This window comes from Alligator mississippiensis, chromosome 5 (genome assembly GCF_030867095.1).
Source record: "Alligator mississippiensis isolate rAllMis1 chromosome 5, rAllMis1, whole genome shotgun sequence".
Taxonomy (NCBI): Eukaryota; Metazoa; Chordata; order Crocodylia; family Alligatoridae; genus Alligator; species Alligator mississippiensis.
This window is the reverse complement of record NC_081828.1, coordinates 83,188,455-83,206,583: the sequence shown is the minus strand read 5'-3', so window position 1 is coordinate 83,206,583 and position 18,129 is coordinate 83,188,455. Positions and strand designations below refer to the sequence as shown.

The following is an 18,129-nucleotide window of genomic DNA, read 5'->3' as shown; positions in this document are numbered from 1 at the left end:
CCAAGATGAACATGAGTCGGCGGTGTGACGAAGCCATCAGAAAAGCCAATGGCACTTTATCGTGCATCAGCAGATGCATGACGAATAGGTCTAAGGAGGTGATACTTCCCCTCTATCGGGCGCTGGTCAGGCCGCAGTTGGAGTACTGCGTGCAATCCTGGGCACCGCACTTCAAGAGGGATGTGGATAACCTGGAGAGAGTCCAGAGAAGGGCCACTCGTATGGTTAAGGGCTTGCAGGCCAAGCCCTACGAGGAGAGACTAGAGAACCTGGACCTTTTCAGCCTCCACAAGAGAAGGTTGAGAGGTGACCTTGTGGCTGCCTATAAGTTCATCACGGGGGCACAGAAGGGAACTGGTGAGAATTTATTCACTAAGGCGCCCCCAAGGGTTACAAGAAATAATGGCCACAAGCTAGCAGAGAGCAGATATAGATTGGACATTAGGAAGAACTTCTTCACAGTTCGAGTGGCCAAGGTCTGGAATGGGCTCCCAAGGGAGGTGGTGCTCTCCCCTACCCTGGGGGTCTTCAAGAGGAGGTTAAATAAGCATCTAGCTGGGGTCATCTAGACCCAGCACTCTTTCCTGCCTATGCAGGGGGTCGGACTCGATGATCTATTGAGGTCCCTTCCGACCCTAACATCTATGAATCTATGAATTTAGGAGGAAGCCGCACTTCCAGAGCAGCCGCTCGATGCAGCTGGAATGCTGTCGAAAGCAGAGCCAAAGGAGGGGAGACCCGGATGCAGGGTGGAGTGAGGGTGTGATGAAGGGAGCTGATCAGGAGGAGGAGTGGGATGTCAGCAGCGGAGAGGCGGCATCACAGAGTGAACTGAAGAGAACCAGAGACAACGTCTGCCTGGAGGAGGCAGAACAAGAAAAAAAAAGGAAAGGAAGAGAGAATTTTTTTGGAGTGTGGTTCTGGGGACTGTTCAGTATTGAGGAGTAGGCAGGAGGAATCTACAGAGAACAATAATAACAAGTAAAATTTTCTTGAATCTTTAAAAATAAAGAAGAAAGTTGAAGATACAGCAAGCCCAGCTAGCTTTAAAGTATTTAAAGGTGACATCAACCTGTTTTCTTTGTGATGGTCCTATAAAAAAGAAAAGAAAAACCTTATTCATATTTTGAGATGTTTAATCTTACGCTTAATATTAAAATCTTATGAGACATAATACTTACCTTTACTGGAGAAGACTTCAAGCAGTCACCAAACAAATAAATAAATAAATAAATAAACAAAATTTGGTTTTCGTTGACCTAGCCAGCTAAGAAGACACTGAGACTTAAAAATATTTTTTTTAAATTAGAAGGATAATTAATAAAGAATCTTAGCTTAAAGAACACCCTGTGAGTTTGGTTTAAAAAAAAAAAAAAGGAAAGATCCCTGGGTTGTGAGCAAAGATACAAAACCTCAAAAAAATAGATTGATATTTTATTACTTGGTGGTGTTTATATTACATCCTCCTGAACTAAATATTTTTCCAACAAGACATGGCAGGCAGGACTTGGGGTCACCACTGAAAATACAAAATGAGGAATAATCAGGTTAGTAGTTACCTATGTTATTCAACTGAGGTTTACAGACTCCATGGGATTAGTGTGAACTCTCCACAGGTAGGAACTATGGGGCTGAAGGAGGTTCCTGGTCCTGGGGAATGACCTGAAACTACAGCCTGCTGGAGATGGATGGTGTAGTGAGAGCTGCCTGTGGTGGGGTAGTCCTCAGGAAATGCCACACCAGTTGCCTCTGTAGTGAAAGGCAAGTATAGGGTGCCTTATAGCCTCAGCCCCTGCAACCTGGTGAGTAGCACCATAGCAGAGACAGGCAGAGTCCAGGTACATCAGTAGACACCTGAGGCCTGAGTGGGCTGTAGGCCAAGTTGGGGGTCCAGGTAGATTGACAGACTCCTGAGGCCCAAGGGGCATAAGGCCCAGAAGCCTCAGTGAGGGGGCAGTGTAGTGGTCTCAGTAGGGAGGCATGTGAGGGTTCAGACAGCTGAGCAGTAGGCTGCATAGAGTAGGGTCCATATGGGGGCCTGAAGGACTTCACATAGATGGCATAGAGTAGGGTCTACACCAGCGGGCCTGAGGGGCTGTGCAGGGGCTGCGTAGAGTACGGTCTGTGAGAGGGGCCTGTCCCAGGAGTCTGATAGAGCAAGTTACCCCAGCAAGGGGATAGTGAGAGGCCCTACTGAGGGGGCATGAGTTTCATAGATTTCATAGACATTAGGGCTGGAAGGGACCTCAGGAGATAATCAAGTCCAGCCCCCTGTCCCAGGGGCAGGAAGTCAGCTGGGGTCAAAGGTTAAGGTCCTATTGAGGGGGCATGAGTTGAGGCCTCAATGAGGGGGGTATGTGGGCCAGCTAAGTCTCCAGATGCCTGAGGCCAAGTTGGGCCAAAGGCTGAGTGCAGCCCAGCAATGGGGCCAGGGGAGTTGGAAGTAATTTGGATGCCATCTGCAAAACATGGAACCTAGTAAAAGAGAGGTCAGAGCCCTTGGCATCAGGGCAAGAAATGGGCAGCCTCCCACCTTACAAACAACTACCTAGTTTATTACAACACAGGTGTGGCAAGAAAGGCAGGTGGGCGGACTGCCTTAGACAGGTGGATGGGCTGATACTGTGACTGGCCCCAGGCATGGCCCCCTGTCACAGTATAGTTTAATTTAAGTGCTGACTTAATACAGTGTATATAGTTGGTGTTAGTATAGTGTTGGTTTTCCTTTTAAATAAAATTTACAGCTGCTGGGTTCTTTTTTTAATTAATTGTCTCCGTTGCTTTATTTTAGCCAGGTAGCTAGCTTTATACTTCAGTTGGGTATGGGAACTGTTTAATTGCCACACTTAAACTGTTTACGCAATAATTATTGCCTTTCCCCCTTGAAGAGGGTGATACTTTCTCATTTTTCTTTTGTTCCAAATTAGAGACTTTCTATATGGTGGCCATGAAAAGATCCACAAACAGCCTTAACTAGCTCTTTTCCATAATCTTGACTACCCTCTACTAATGGTTTTCAAGGATAATCTTTATATTTAGTAATATAACTCCTGTTGGAGAAGAAGTACGTACCCTAGCTGGTTTTGCATCTCTCAGGTTACATCTGTATTTTTAATTTGATCCAAATCCCTTTTAGCTGCTGCTTCTACTAATGGAACTGTCTTTGCACTCTTAACTCTCTATCAGCTTTTGTTGTTGTTGATGATTAAATCAGTTGTGAGAGACAAGACAGAGAATTACATAAGAAAGTCTATAAAAATCTTAAATAAAAATCAGTCAAAAAATTATGTTGTCTCTTCGCCAGGCCAATAACTTAACTTTTATAAAGGCAGCAGTACCACCTAGTGGCCAAGGAAAGAGAAACAACATAATTTAGAAAACTTCCAGAATACTGTTTCAACAAAATATTAATAAAATGACTGGCTCGTTTTGAAAACTGTATTTAACAAGCCACCTTAAAAACAAATGAGCCATATTTATGTAAGTTATGTTTATGCATGGCAGTTCAGGAAGAAGAGTCACACAGGTTGCCAATCTACTTGAACATCCTGCTTCTGACACGAGCAAATACCCAGATGCTAGGCAGGAAGTCTGGAGGACCCCTGTGGAAGAGAACTGCAGAGCAAGGAAAGTTTCTTCCTTGTACCCATCAGTTCAGAATTCAATTACTTCTATTAAATAATATCTGATATAGTGTTTATAGATAAAGTTATTGTCTAGAGAAATGTCTAATGATAGTATCTGACAAAGTAGGCTGATGCCTACAAAAACTCATGCATCTATGAACTACTTTCTCTCTAAGGTACCACCCTGTCCCACCTTCTGACTAATGATATAATAGGCAATTCAGGGATGGTTACAGTCATACAGGCTTTGTCCAATTCCCTTAACTTGCATTTCGGATGCCAGGTCTTGGAGAACACCTCACCCAGTTATGTTGCTTTTTATCTACCCATTTTTTTAGTGATATTGTAAATGATATGTATAATTCCATAGGCTACCATAACATATGTAATCCTTGTGTTACTTCTTCTGAACTGTAATCCCAAGAGGAAAAGGAAGCAGCTATTCTGGGATGTTGTATATGTGTGCATAAGGCACACCATGCCATTCTATTTATAATTACATGTAGCATGTGAGTGTGTAAAGGCCAATACATACCCAAGTAGTGGATGATCCCTGCCCCAAAGAGGTTTTGTCCAAACAGAAATCTGGACTGTGGAACACATTCTGCCTGTCAATAGGGGGCATGTGGCATTCATGAGGGCAGCATTGCTACTGGTGCTTCTGTACACTACACTGGTCTTCCTGCCTTCATGGCAAACCATCTGTACAGTCTGGAGGGCCATGTGCATCTTCTGGGTCTCCAGATGGGAGAAGGTCATGAAAACCACAGTGTACAAGATGCACTAGACTGGGGGCCCAAAGAATGCTGGACATTCTGTTCTTTCTTTGGGCCATGTACATGAGCCAGATCTGTCCTGGAAAACTGGAAGTGAAGAAGACTCCAAAACAGCCAGCTTCATGAGATACTTTTCAGGGAACCTGTGATGCTGGCAGGTATACATGCCATGAGCCTGGGAACAACCATGGTCCTACATGGTCCTGGAGCATTCCCGGAACAGATACATAATACACAATGAAGCCCCAGTGACACTACCAAACCACTGTGAGATGCAGGAGGTGATTAGGGCAAGGGACTGTTCATACATGGTCTGGTCATGGTATCTTGAGTGGAGTTTCCTCTAGCTTTCTGCATCACCCTAAATAGAGATCAGGTCAAGCACCTCTTCCTGGCTGTAGCTGTTGGCACTCCTGGCAGATGAGGTGAATGATGCTGGAGTGGATATTGTGGCATCCAAACTGGTCTTAACAGGTGTCTGAACAGGTATCAGTTAGTGTCCCTGAAAATGGTGCTGGGTCATATGCCATGGAATGGGCAAGTGCTGTGGACTGGTGCTGGCCATAACTGGTCACCAGATAGCAGCATAAAGGAATGAGCATATGCCTTTGTGAGCAGTGGAGAGTTGGCAGTGGTGATGTACCCAACCTTATCACCAGGGATCCTGGTTTTCATAGATTCTAGAGTTGGAAGGGACCTCAGTGGGCCATCTAGTCTGACCCCCTGCCCCAGCAGGCAAGAAAAAGGGTCATCAAACCTGGGGTCATGTGAACCCAGCCAGGTGCCTGTCCAGTGTCCTCTTGAAGACCCCCAAGGATGGGGCAAGCACCACCTCCCTTGGAAGCCCATTCCAGATCCTGGCAACCCTGACCATGAAGAACTTTTTTCTAATGTCCAGTCTAAACCTACTCTCCAGTAGCTTATGGCCATTGTTCCTTGTTGTTCCAGGGGGTGCCCTGGTAAACAGATCATCGCCTACTTCATGTTGCTCTTCCCTTATGAATTTGTACGCCCCCACAAGGTCCCTTCTCAGCCTTATTTTGGAGAGGCTGAAAAGATTGAGATCCCTTAGCCTTTCCTTGTAGGACCTTCCCTGCAGGCCTCTAATCAGATGAGTGGCTCATCTCTAGACCCTCTTCCAGGTTGTCTGCATCCCACTTGAATTGTGGCATCCAGAACTGGACACATTACTCTAGTTTTCTCTGATTAAAAAAAAAAAAAAATCCCCAATTTTCAGTTAAAAAAAGGAACCACAAATCCACATTTTTCCATGATTGAAATGGAACACCACTATATATATAGATATGTATCTATATATTATTTATATATATACAGCAAAAGCTGTGTTAACCAGCACTTCATTAGCCAGAATACTCTATTAACCGGCACTCAAGGTACGCGGCAAAAGTGAAACCGGAAGTACCACTTTCAGGTTTCACCACCGCCGTGAGCAGAGTTCTTGCCACTTCTTCGGCCCACAGCCCAGGGCAAAGCAGCCTGCGCTGGGCCCTTCTCCCTGTCCCCCAGCACACTGATGCCGGGGAGTGCACCAGATGGTGCACATTTGATTAACCAGAATATTTGATTAACCGGCATCCCCCATTCCCGGGGGATGCTGGATAACAGAGCTTTTACTGTATATAGATATATCTAGCTATATATAGAGAGAGATCTAGATATAGATATATATATAGATAGTGGTGTTTCATTTTAATCATGGAAAAAGGTGGATTTGTGGTTTTTTCCTTTAGTGGAGTTTGGGTCATGTCAGGGTTGTTCTTAGTGGAGTTTGGGTAATATCAAAGTCATTCTTGAGTACTACCAGGGAATACCAGGGAGATGACTTGGGTCTTGCTATCTGGAAAAAGAACTGGAAACAGTACTTCAGTTTTCTATAATTAAAAAAAAAAATCCCCAATTTTCAGTAAAAAAAGGAACCACAAATCCACATTTTTCCATGATTAAAATGAAACACCACTATATCTATATATATAGATAAATATAGATATATGCATGAGAGTGCCAGAGAATCAGAGCCCACCGGGCTATGTCCAGTGCAGATGGAAAACATCCAGACTGAGAGGGATTGCCTACTCACAATATGGGAGGGATGACAAGCTGGACAAGCTGTATACTCAGCGTATACCTCCATGTTTCATAGTTTCATATTTGACAGGGTTGGAAGGGACCTGAGCAGCTCACCAAGTCCGACCCCCTGCCATGGCAGGAAAGAATGCTGGGGTCAAACGACCCTGGGTAGGTGATTATCTAGCCTTCTTTTGAAGACCTCCAGGGTAGAAGCGAGCACCACTTCCCTTGGAAGTTGGTTCCAGATCCTAGCCACCCTGACTGTGAAGTAGTGCCTCCTGATATCTAGCGTGAATCTACTCTCAGTCAATTTATGGCCATTATTCCTTGTTATTTCTGGTAGTGCTCAGGGAAACAGGGATTCTCTCATTGCCTGCTGGTCCCCCTTGGCCAGTTCATAGATGGCCACCAGATCTCCTCTCAGCCTTCTCTTGTAGAAGCTGATCAGGTTCAGGTCCCGTAGCCTCCACTCGTAGGGCCTGCCTTGCTGCCCCCGATCATGCAAGTGGCCCTCCTCTGGACCCTCTCCATGTTGTCCCTCCTGAAGTGCGGCACCCAGAACTGGACACAGTACTCCAACTGCGGCCTGACCAGTGTCGCATAGAGGGGGAGGATCACCTCCTTGGGCCTGCTCATGTTGCATCTGTGGATGCATGACAAGGTATGGTTAGCCTTCCTGATCGCATCCTCACATTGGCGGCCCATGTTCATCTTGGAATCAATAATGACTCCAAGACCCTTTTCTGCCTTTGTGCTGAAGAGAAGGGAGTTCCCAAGCCTGTAGGTATGCTGCTGGTTCTTCCTCCCCAGGTGCAATACCTTGCACTTGTCAGTATTGAAACCCATCCTGTTCTCATCCGCCCACCCCTGTAACCTGTCCAGATCTAATTGCAGCCTGTCCCTCTCCTCTAGCATGCCCACTTCTCCCCATATCTTAGTGTCATGCACAAATTTGAACAAGGTGCTTTTCACCCCCTTGTCCAAGTCGCTGATGAAGATGTTGAACAGTGCGGGCCTGAGGACCAAGCCCTGGGGAACCCCACTGCCCACATCCCTCCAGGTCGAAAATGACCCATCCACCATCACTCTCTGGGTGTGGCTCTCCAGCCAATTTGTAACCCATCTGACTGTGTAGGCATCAACACCACAGTCGCCTAATTTTTTAATGAGAATGGGGTGAGAGACAGTGTCGAAGGCCTTCCTAAAGTCCAGAGAGACTATATCCACCGCGACACCTGCACCCAAGGATTTTGTGACCTGGTCATAGAAGGCCACCAGGCTGGTCTGACAGGACCTGCCTCAAATGAACCCATGTTGGTTGCCCCTAAGCATAATCTCCCCTGCTGGTCCCTCGCAGATGTGCTCCTGGATAATTTTCTCAAAGAGCTTTCCCAGGACCAAGGTAAAACTAACGGGCCTATAGTTTCCTGAGTCCTCCTTCCTCCCTTTTTTGAAAATGGGGACCACATTGGCCCTTTTCCAGTCCTCTGGCACCTTGCCAGAGCACCACGAGCACTCGTAAAGGTGTGCCGGGGTCCTGCTATGACCTCTGCTAATTCCCTCAGCACTCTGGAGTGGAGATCATCAGGGCCTGCTGATTTGAACACATTTAGTCCCACCAGAAGTTCCCTGACTAGGTCCTCACTGACCCTGGGCCTGGCTGCGCCTCCCCTGGGTCCGTCAGGGATCCCAGGGGGGAGGATGGTCTGGTTCCTGATCAGAAAAATGGAGGCAAAGAAATTGTTAAAGAGGTTAGCTTTGTCGTCTGGTGTGACCACCAGATTTCCTAGCGTGTCCTGCAGAGGCCGCACGTTACCTGGTACCTTCTTTTTACCCCCTATGTATTTAAAAAAGGACTTCTTGTTATCTTTAATCTGGGTCGCTAGTCCCAGTTCCATCTCTGCCTTGGCCTTCCTAACAGCCTCCCTACAATCTTGAACAATGGAGGTATAATCGTCCTTGGTGATGGCCCCTCCCTTCTATTTGGTGTAAGCCTCCCTTCCATGTTGAAAAGACCTGTAATGGGGAAGCCACACTTCCAGAGTAGCCAGCCTCTTCATGATGGCAATTCACAGATTCACTTTCCTTCTTTACTCCAGACTTGTTTGCTTCTTTCCAAACTAAAGTTTTGGCATCCTTTCCTGACACATTTTCATAGTTGTCTAGCCAACTATGAAGGGTGTGGGAGCATGCGAGTATGTGTGCAGATATGTGGGGTGTGAGTGAGTATGGAGTTTGTGGGGGGGCTGTTTGTGGTGGGGGAGGGTGACTGGGGTGTGTGAAGGGGTGTGGGGTCTGCATGTATGGCAGTGCAAGGGGGGGGCATACATATATGGTGGAGTCTGCATGTGGGACTTGCCCTACGAACACACACACACACACACACACACACACACACACACTCCCCCCTCTCTCCCTCCCTCCCTCATTGCATGGATGCATGCACATACCCCCTTCCCTGTTCCTGGGCCCTGGTTACCAGCACAGGCCCCATGCTCCCCTGGTCTGGCCATGCAGCCAGGAGCCACATGGTGCAGGAGTGGCCAGTCGGCAGGCAGGGAAGCTCTGAAAGTGGCAGCAGGCAATGGGAGTGGGAGTGAGTGGGCATGTGGGAGCGCAGTGACAGCTGGGCAGGAGTTCAGGGCCTGCACTGATGTCCTGGGGCCAATGTCAGCAGGGCTGACAGCAGAGCAGAAGGAGCATAGGGTCCTGGCCAGCAGGGGCTCAATTGGGCCAGACTGGCTCCCCTCTGTCCCTGCTGGTGCAGCCTAGCCCAGCTCCATAGACCCCTGACAGCCTATGCCCCACGCTCCTGCTGCCCCACTTTGGGCCCCGCTGGCACTGGCCCTGGGACACCGGTGTGGCCCCACGCTCTCGCCCAACTATTGCTGCACTCCCATGTACCTGCTCGCTCCCACTCCCCCTCCAACCCCTGCTGCCACTTTCCCCACTTTCCTGCCTACTGCCACAGCACTCCAGCACCACATGGTTCCCAGCTGCATGGCCATGACCACAGAACTCAGCAGGAACTGGCACGGCCCTGAGGACTGGGGTGATCACTCACAGACCTCCCTGCCTCCCTCCCCTGCTCCTTCTTATCTGAATTTCCCTCTGGTGCAGGGAGGCAGGAACAGCCCCACAGTCCCAGGCCAGAAGCCTCTACTAGGCAGGGGCTTCCAGTTGGGGTAAGGGGGAATAAGTGAGTCTTGCTGTTGGGTCCTGCCACCAGCTCCCCCTGGGTCCTACTGCCCCTGTCATCTTTGACAGGTAGCCAGGAGCAGATAAATATTACTTTTCTAAATTTTTTAGAAGCCCCATGGGCCAATAGAATGACCTGGTGGGCTGGATTCAGCCCATGGGCTATATTTTGCCCACCCCGATGTATACTGCTAGACATTTCGTATTGTACTTGTTTAACAAACACAGTTAGATGGACCTCACCTGGCCAATGTAGTTCCTTCATGGTAAACATATGTTGCATAAAGAGCAGAGAACATACCACCAGTGATGATATTTCACTAACCCTAGCAGAAATGTTGCTTGTTAGACTCTAATACATTGCATTCTTCCAGATGTTCTGTCACTCCTAAAGATTTTTTCATAGACAAATGAATCTCTTTTGTAGTGGCAGCTTATTCAGACACAGGTTCTTCAGTGAAAATATCCTTTTCTTTAAAGATTCCATAGTGCAGGAACCAAAGCCTGTTGCCTCCCATTCCCTGATCTATTTGTAGTCCAGGGTCCCATCTGGTTCGAGGATGACTACATCCCACAGTGTTACGCAACAAAGACAGCAATGCCATATATGCTTGCAAACCAGGCTCTAGGCTTTAACAGTAACTGCAACTACATCAGTTGCTCTGACTTAGGCTGAGACCAGGCAGTTCTGTTCCTTTCTGGGCAATGAGAGTAGTAATAATCAGTGATCAACAAATTTTAATTTATTTAGAAGGGAAACATTTCACAGAAAACATAGCTTAAAAATAGCTGTATGTTTATCTGTTCCATAAGGCTTTCCATTCCTGGATTTGGGAAGACTCGCCTTTAGACTGTCTCCACACAGTCTCTCTGCCTGTATCAGCCTGCCTAGCTCCAGGGACACAGGGACAGTATCAAAACATTGCCTGCCACACCCAGCACATAGTCCAGCAGATGAAATGTATCTCAGGTCAGTACACTCTACTCCTCAGAGTGCACACAGAGCTGTTTTGAGGTGGTGTTATCCAGGACACTTGGAAGTCTAAGTTTTGGAGTCAGCATCTCAGTGAGAATCACAAAGCAGTTCCCCTTTCTCAGACTTTTGTTTCAGGTAACCTTCAGGCTTGAATATTTATATATTGACTGTGAATACAATGGACCTAGTGGAGTCCCTGGTGGAAGTGGGCAGGATCCTAAACATTCTCCAGATAAACACTAGGGATTTGTGAAGCTTTGCTCCCCGATTAGATTTGGCAGTGGCTGAATCTCTGAATCCGAATCAAATTAGAGGATCCTTTAATCTCTCCAAATCTAATCGGAACCTTCCAAATCGATTCAGAAAGCTTTGGTGATCTGGACATAGATACAACTTTAAATGTTTTTTCTACATACCTCAAGGTACCAGGTGGCTCATGAATACTGTGATGGTGGGGTACATGGAGTGTCCACAGAAGCTCAGGGGGCTCCCCAGTATGCTTAGCAGCAGACCTGGAAGTGGACCAGAAGCACTGCTGGTCCACTTCTGAGTCTGCCAGAGATCGTACACCCCCGCACCCCCTCTGGCTTGGCGACTGGTGCCTCCTGTGTCTTCAGGGGCCAGCCAATCGCTAAGCCGGGAGGGCGCAGGGGAGCCCCCCAGTGCACTCCCCAGCGGACCTGGAAGTAGACCGGAAGTACTTCTGGTCCACTTCTGGGTTCACTGCCAAGCACGCGAGGGCCCCCCACCCATGCTCCTGTGGGATGCTCTATCCGCCCCAGCATTGCAGTATTCATGAGCTGTGCCTGGTACCTCTACGTATGTAGAAAAAACATTTAAAACTGTGTCTATGTCTGAATTGCTGATTCTCTGAATCAGCATCAAATCTTCAGATCTGGATTTAGCTGAATCGAATCAGGGACAGTGATCTGAATCAACAAATCAAATCACTGTCCCTGATTCGGGCTGAATCCAAATCCAAATTGAATAGGGCCCGTTTTGCACATCCCTAATAACCACCCAAGTAATAATCATTGCGTCATGCAGAGAGATTCCTAAGGGGAAAAGCCACCTAAGCAAACTCAGGCGGAAGAGGAAGAAGTGACACTTCTGAGACAGTATCTTGTGAAGAACTCAGAGCATTTATAACTTTGCTAGCTGAAAGGGCACCATGGACATTTATATACATGCTCAGGGAGTCAGGGAAGGGAAGGGGAGGGGAGGCTGTGAGAGCCGCTCTAATTACAGCTTCTGGAGTGTCTCATGTATCAGTGTCCGTGCACTTCAAAATGGTGGTGGGAGGATTTTAGCTAAAGCTTATAGAATAAGCTTTAGTTAAAGCACCCCCACTGCCATTTTGAAGTGCAGGGACACTGATACATGAGATGCTGGGGGCTGCTGGAGCACAGTAATTACCATGCTCCAACAGACTCGATTAATTGAGTTTGCTCAGATGTGCTATAATTACAGTGCATCAGAGCAGCCTCATTCCTCATGTATAGGCACCCCATGATAGCAAATAGAACTTAGTATTGATAGGGCAGAAGCACTGCACTTCAAAAGAAATAACTTTAACTCCTTATATATATTATAGGGTTTTCAACTGGACTATATTGGAAGAAAGATCTGGGCTTCACTGTGGGCACCTCAGCCCTACTCCATGGGCAGCAGCAGTGCAAAAGCAAGAAAAATGTAAGAACACATGAGAATGGGATGGACTGTCCTCCACAGAATACCATAATGGCATGTACACAAAAAAGGTGGCACTGGGGCTGGCAGGCCATCTTGGCTCAATAGGGAAGTTGCAGATCTTCTAAAAAAGAAAAGGGAGACTTACCAACAATGGACGCTAGGAATAGGGCCCCAAGGAGATCTACATAAGATTGGCCCACACCTGTAGGGGGCTGATTAGAAAAGCAAAGGCAGTGACCAAATTCAGGTTAGCAACTGAAATCAAGGACAATAAAAAGTTCTTCTATAAGTATGTAGGTAATAGGAGAAAAACCAGTGGAAACGTGGGACCACTGCTCAATGCATCTGGACATCTGATCACCAACACCAAGGTGAAAACTGAACTGCTGAATGAGTACTTTGTATCTGTATTCCACCAGTCTAAGAGTGACAGCCTGCCAATTGCAAATATGACACAGAATAGTCATAGAAAGATGATCACCTGCCAACAGACAATGTAGAGGTGGTGAAAGACAAGCTAGAGAGGCTGGAGCCAGAAGCAGTGACAGCACAGCAGCTGAGAGGAGGCAAGTCCTCGGTGCCCAGAGCAGGGCACAGGGTGGGAGAAGCCTGGCAGTGCAGGAAGGCCTGGAGAGGCACTTCAGTGGTTGCACAGAGGAGACCCATTGAGCTGCATCCTGACCACCACCACCACCTGAGGGAGCGTGAGTCATTGTGCCCTTGGGTCTCACTGGGGAAGGTCACTTGGGGCAGGCAACCCAGAGAAAGAGGCTGGGTGAGCAGTCCCCTGCCCAGGCAAGGGCCTGAAGTGAGGGGGCCCATGGTGCTTCCTGAACACCACCCACTCTGAGCAGGGATATATAGATTAAGGAATAATGTTATTAAGAATGTTTGTGTCTGCGCCTTATATTTTGTAATTGAGATGTTGTATTATGATGTTGCATTGCATTGATGTTGCTGCAATTATTTGGTTGTGATGGGTAAGCAGTGGTATCATAGAACAAAGTAATTTCTGATTTTATTTTGTGGGTATATTGTTTTCTCTGTTGTGGTTAGGAGTGATTTTCCCACAGTGTTATCTAGGGTTTGACCTGGGTTATTGGTAAATGTTCACTGTGTAAACATATGTATATGATATTTAGTTTTATGTTTAGGTATATTATAATTCCATAAACTATAAATAGTTAAGAGCATTGGCATGGAGTTGACTGTATAGAGGAAAGAGGGACCCACGCTCATATCACCAGTGTCCCTCTTACAGCACTGTTGTCTGTCTCATCTATCCCTTCCAATTGAGGACAGGCACACCCTTGGGTGTTCCCAGATTACACTAGCCAATTCCTGCTAGCACGTACCACAGCTCAGCCACATCCCACTGCCATCTGTCTGGGATCTCTCCATCACATCCTTCTCTTCTGGCTGCTCCTAGCTTCCACTTCCTCCAGTTCCCTGGGGACTTCTAGGAGTTGTATTTCACATTGCAGTTCACATTACAGTACATTCCTCCTCCATAAAGCATGGTGCCCCCCTCTCCCCATATAAAATAGAAACACGGTACTGACATAGGGGTGGGGATCTAGGAACGGACATATTTGGTCACTAATTGGCACAAACATGCTGTGCTGAGAGAGTAGAGTGTACCTGAGGGCAGACATGTTTCAGAATCAGAACAGCGGTGCTGTTGCAGAAGTTAGGAGCTGCATGCAGGAGTTAGGAGCTGTCATAAGCACACAGCACTGAGACAGGGTTTGGAGTTGAGAATGGGCATGTACGGTGGCTGGAACTGACACACACTACTGAGATTGAGGTGTGCAGCTGAGAACAGATAGTCCGAGTGCCTGGCACAAGCACAAACATTGACACAGTGCTGAGAAATGGAGAATGGGTATGCCCAGTGCTTGGCACTAATGCACAGTGCTGCTTGCACCCTGGCTGAGCTCAGGATTTCCCCTGTACTGGGTTCTACACAGATCCCAAAGGAGATCAGGACCCTCACTTTTCTGAAGAGACACAGGAGTAGGAAGGAGCACAGAATGGGAGAGATGTGCTGGACTTGGGGCACAAAGTTCCTTAAAGAATTAGGGAGCTGGTGGTCTAATTCCCTTGGGATCTGTTAATGGGGGAGCTGGTCTTTGAAATGGGGGAAACTTCTGCTGTGCCAGGTTAGCTTGCCTCCAGATGGAGGGGATCAGAAGTCATATGCCTTGGAGCTAGAACAGGGAGAGATAAAAGAGCAGCCTGGGTCAGACAGGATATGGTGGTGTGGGTCTCCCTCCTTTCCTACTTTTGGTGTTGGTGCCTTCTGAGGGGCCTCTAGGACAAAAGCAATCACCCATTAGGGAGCAACATTTGGGATAATCATACTTAACTTTCTTCCTCACTGATTAAAAAAATGAAAAATATTTGAGAAGGAAATATTTGAGTAATACTTGGAGACCAATGAAAGGACACATTCCCTTACACCCTTGAACTTTTCAAGGGCAAAAGATGGGGAAAGTATGTATTTTCCCCTTTCGAGTTGTTTTTTAATTAAAAAAAAAGAATTTATATAGAAGTCTTTGAACTATGGTCTTAACCGCATAGTTGCTTTGCCTAGAGTGGTGGAAGGAGAGTGAGAATGTGATTGGGTTACAAACCTGTTTGCAATCATCTTTGTATGTTGATGATGTTATTTATTATGAACTTTAGATAATGTTAATATTTGAGTCTGATCTTAAATCTCATCTACACAGGAACATTGGAACAAATTCTGCCTTCAGTGAAATCAAAGATTCTTCATCCCTTGCCCTCCCTGGGTGCATCCCCATGAGCAGGCATGTGCGTTTCCCTGTGGACAAGTAGCAGCAGCACACCTTGTATCGCTGGAACTTGTCCCCAGGGAACACCTATGCCACACTCCAGTGTGCAGCAGATTACCCCAGCTGGGCAGGTGCTGGCCCCAGCAGCTTTACTTGGGGTCCTGGGAGAGCTGCAGCCAGTAGCCATGTGCGCTGCAAAGTAGCAGAGCAGGGAGTGCTTGCATGTGTGGTGTGTGGTGCTACAGATGGGGCTGCAGCACCACATATTGCACATCCGTGCTCGTCTGGATGCATCCCCATCAGACAGTGCAACAACTGTGCACATTAGAATACTTTGGTAGGATGTCTGCTTTAAGTAATAAATACATTAAAGGAGTTGTCACTAGGTGTCAACAGAAACTGGGTGGAAGGGAGGTCCGTTTCATTCACTGGGTGGTCAACTCTTACTTGGCCAGGCAGAAGGAAATAAACAAAATTTTCAGTATATCCCACTGTAAGCTGGGGTTCCTTAGACATTTTGACAAGAGATATTGTTAACAGTTGAGAAATGTTATAGTATCTGGAAATCACTTTGTAAAGCATCTAATTCATTGCTTTTAAGATTTTTTCAGAAAAAGATATTAAATGGATTTTATTGGACTCCCAATAAAATGGTTCCTTAAAGCAGTACTTACCTCAAATGACTACTGCTGGAGATGTGGAAACCATGTTGGGTCTCTTAGTCATATTTTTTATTTTGTCCTAAAAGTACTAGTTTTTGGCTTAGCATTTGCGCAGCACTTTCTAAGACACTTAAAATTAACATGGTACCATCACCAGATTTATACATATTGGGGATTATAGATTCATTACCATTGTCTGTACACATGGCTAGCTATAATATTTTTGATGATTAAACGAGTAATTTTAAAGAAATGGAAAATTCCCAGCGTACCTTCATTCCCAGAATGGTTAAAAGAACTTATGCACAGTGCATTAATGAAAAAGATACTGGACTCAATATGAAGCAGTATGATGCAATATGAATCATCTATTAAGTTTATAAGTTGATTTGTTTGTGTCTTGGTATCCTTGAAATATATATGTATATTTGTTAGTTGGTTGTCAAGCTCTCATCTTCCCCTAGTCTTTATTAAATTTATAGTATGTATGTTTAATTATCTATTTTGTAATACTTTTGTTTTATTTTCTTATTATTTTCTTATTTTCTTATTGTATTTTACTTATTAGTTCATATTTTATTGTTTTTGTGGATTTTATTTTATTGTTATAATATGAAAATTAATGAATATTATCATTATAAACAAACAAACAAACAAAACCTAGACAAAAGCAGTAGCAAGGGAAAGCTGGGTGGGGATCATCCAGTGGTGGAGATTCTACACTTTCCTGCTTTGGCATGATGAGAAAAAGGACTGCAGAGATGCTGTCTGCACCTCCATGGGTGTGCACTTAAATTTTTCCATGTTTCCTCATATTTATTATATATATTTTCCTCATGTTTCTTCATGTCTATGTTTTTCCTCACGATTTTCCCTTTTTTCATTTTTTATTTGTTTTCCAAGAGATTTTGAGTGAATTTCTGGTGCTTTGTTAGGTTTTTTTTGTCCCTTCCATATGATTTGTTTTCTTAATTTTCTTTTTGTTTTCCATGTGTGCATGTGTTTGGTTCCATTTTTTCAGTTTCTTTTCTTTTTCATATGGGTTATTTATGTGTTTTTCTGTGATTTTTCTTCATTCATAGGTTCATAGATTCATAGAATGCAGGCTGGAAGGGACCTTCGAAGATCATTGGGGTCAGTCCCCTGCACCAAGCAGGAAAGACAACAGGGGCCAAGTGACCCCAGCAATGTGACCACCCAGTCTCCTCTTGAAGATTTCCAGAGTAGGTGATTGCACCATCTCTGGCAGGAACTTATTCTACAGTCTGGACACCCTAGCTGTGAAGAAGTTTGTCCTAGAGTTGAGCCTGAAACGGTCTTCCAGGAGTTTGTGACCATTGTTCCTGATTTTCCCCAAGAGTGCCCAGGTGAACAGTTGTTCACCAAGCCCTTGGGGTATGCCCCTGATGTAGTGGTAAGCTGCTACCAAGTCCCCTCTCAGCCTTCATTTCTTCAGGCTGAAGAGTGCCAGGTCCCTCAGCCTTACCTCACATGCCTTGCCATACAAGTCTCTGGTCATATGGATGGCCCTTCTCTGGACTCTTGTGAGTTTTTCCACATCCTTGTTGAAGTGCAGTGCCCAGAACTGGATGCAGTACTGCATCTGCAGTCTCACCAATGCCAAGCAGAGTGGAAGAATCACTTCCTTGGTTTTGCTGGAGATGCATCAATTGATGCACAGCAGAGTATTATTTGCCCTGCTGGCTACAGTGTCGCACTGCTGGCTCATGTTCATACTGTGGTCAATTATTACCCACAGGTCTCTTTCATTCGTAGTGCTAGTCAGATTGGCATTGTCAAGCCTGTAGGTGTGCAGGGGATTGTTCATTGCCAGGTGGAGCGCTTTACATTTCTCAATGTTAAACCTCATCTGGTTCTGATCTGCCCAACTTGCCAGCCTTTCTAGGTCCACCTGTATCTGCAGCCTATCTTTGAGCATGATCATGCTCCCCCATAACTTGGTGTCTTCCACAAACTTGGCCAGTGAGCTCTTCACCCCAACATCCAAATCATTGATGAAGATATTAAAAAGCACTGGACCAAGCACCAACCCCTGAGGGACACCGCTGGCCACTTCTTGCCAAGATTACACAGATCCATTCAGTAGAACTCTCTTCATCCTACCCCGTAGCCAGCTTCATACCCACCTGACTGTCTCGCAGTTAAGTCCACTATCTTCTCATTTTCTTATGAGAACATCATGGGATACCAGATCAAAAGCTTTTTGGAAGTCAAGGCATACAATGTCAACCTCCTCTCTCTTATCCAGGTGGCAAGTTACCTGATCATACAAGGAGATGAGGTTGGTAAGAC

General features: G+C 46.0%; 1 long non-coding RNA gene across 1 annotated transcript; it reads left to right on the top strand.

Moving 5' to 3' along the window:
- Positions 1–9,167: 9,167 nt before the first annotated feature.
- LOC109282608 (uncharacterized) lies at positions 9,168–16,314 on the top strand. Its single transcript, XR_002089636.2, has 2 exons — positions 9,168–10,658; positions 12,259–16,314. It is a non-coding gene; the product is annotated as an uncharacterized LOC109282608 (long non-coding RNA).
- Positions 16,315–18,129: the final 1,815 nt, after the last annotated feature.